This window comes from Orycteropus afer, unplaced genomic scaffold (assembly GCF_000298275.1).
Source record: "Orycteropus afer afer isolate SDZICR_OR568_19922 unplaced genomic scaffold, OryAfe1.0 scaffold00007, whole genome shotgun sequence".
Lineage (NCBI taxonomy): Eukaryota > Metazoa > Chordata > Mammalia > Tubulidentata > Orycteropodidae > Orycteropus > Orycteropus afer.
The window spans coordinates 931,616-933,783 of NW_006921594.1; the positions used below are offsets into that span (position 1 = coordinate 931,616).

The following is a 2,168-nucleotide window of genomic DNA, read 5'->3' on the forward strand; positions in this document are numbered from 1 at the left end:
TTTGCTGAAACATCTCAATGTGAATTCTGTCAATTCCTAGAGCCTTGTTCTTCACCAATTCCTTTAGTGCAGCTTCAATTTCTTCCTTCAGTACCGTTGTTTTTTGATCATATGCTACCTCCTGAAATGAATGAAGACAGATCAGGTCTTTTTGGTACAATTCCTCTGTGTATTCTTTCCATCTTCTTTTAATGCTTCGTGCATCATTCAATATTTTCTCCATAGAATCTTTCAGTATTGCAACATGAGGCTTAAATTTTTTCCTCAGTCCTTTCAGCTTGAGAAATGCTGAGTGTGCTCTTCCCTTTTAGTTTTCTAACTCCAGATCTTTGCCCATTTCCTTATAGTAATTGGCTTTGTCTGCTCAAGCTGCTCTTTGAAATCTTCTGTTCAGCTCTTTTATCCTGTCATTTCTTCCATTTGCTTTAGCTACTCTCCGCTCAAGGGCAAGTTTCAGAGTCTCTTCTGACATGCATTTTGGTCTTTTCTTCCTCTCTTGTCTTTTTAGTGCCCTCTTGCTTTCTTCATGGATGATATTCTTGATGTCATCTCATAATTCTTCTGGTTTTCAGTCACTGGTGTTCAATGCATCAAATCTATTCTTTACATGGTCTCTAAATTCAGGAAGGATATAATCAAGGTCATGTTTTGGCTCTTCTAGACTTGGTTTAATTGTCCTTAACTTCAATTTGAATTTGCATATGAGCAGTTGATGGTCTGTTCCACAATCAATTCCTGGCCTTGTTTTTGCTAAAGACATTGATCTTTTCCACCACCTCTTGCCACAGAGGGAGCTCTGGTAGCATAGTGTCTAAGGCACTTGATTGGTAACCAGAAGACTTGTGGTTCAAACCCACCCACCAGTCCTCAGAAGTGAGGTTGGACAATCTACTTTATAGTGATACCACCTCAGAAACCCAAGAAGGGGTTGCTATGAGTCAGGTCCGACTCAATGGCACATAATAACGCCAACAACAACTTGCCACAGATGTAGTCAGTTTGATTCCTGTGCTCTCCATTTGGTGATGTTCTTGTGTATAGCCACCATTTGTGTTGTTGAAAAAAGGTATTTGTTGAGTCGGGGGCGACTCTACAGCACATAACAACAACAACAACAATGAATAAGTTGTTGGTCTTGCAAAATTCTATCATGCAGTCTCCAGCATTATTTCTGTCACCAAGTCCAAATTTTCCAACTACTGGTAATTCTTCTTTGCTTCCAACCTTTGCATTCCAGTCACCAGCGATAATTAACACATCTTGATTGCATGTTCAGTCAATTTCAGACTGCATAAGTTGATAAAAATCTTCAATTTCTTCATCTTTGGCTTTGGTGATTGGTGTGTGAATGTGAATAATCATAGTATTAACTGGTCTTCCTTGTAGGTGTGTGGATATTATCCTATCACTGACAGCACTGTACTTCAGGACAGATCTTGAAACATCCTTCATGATGACGAATGCCACGCCATTCTTACTCAAACTGTCATTCCCAGCATAGTAGATCATATGATGGTCTGATTCAAAATAGCCAAAACCAGTCCACTTTAGCTCACTAATCTGTTCCATTTCATTTTTGATAACTTCCAATTTTCCTAGATTCATATTCTGTATATTCCATTTTCCAATTATTGATGGATATTTGCAGCTGTTTCTCCTCAATTTGAGGAGAAACCAATACACTAGTAGAAATATTGTCTGCCAGCTGTATACATGGTCTTGGGCACACTCCCCCCCACATAGGCATATCTAATAGTTCCTTTCCACCCATCTATCCACTCATATATCCATGCTTGCCTTCACTGACAACGCAGTACAGTATGTGCAAAAGGGTTCATCTTTGTTGTCTGTACCTCCCATGCAACTCTTTATGTCTTCCTCTTCTTCAATGTCATTGTGTTGATCACTCACATTTGGTACATTGCCCTCCTCTTCACCCAAATCAGTACTTGTCTCTACCTATCTAACAGTGTTCCCTCCCCTCCAACCCCCGGTAACCAACAAAGAAAATTTCCTTCCAAATAGAAAATTTTCCTTGACTTTTTACTATAATGGACTAATACAATATTTGTCTTTCTGTGATTGACTTATTCCACTCAGCATAATGTCCTCTAAGTTCATCCACGTTATGCAGTGTTTTGCAGATTCTATGTTATTCTTTAGGGTTG

General features: G+C 39.1%; 1 protein-coding gene across 1 annotated transcript in view; it reads left to right on the forward strand.

The window, feature by feature from the left end:
* TFEC (transcription factor EC) overlaps positions 1–2,168 on the forward strand; it is a 49,241-nt gene that overhangs the window by 36,280 nt on the left and 10,793 nt on the right. The window lies entirely within an intron of this gene.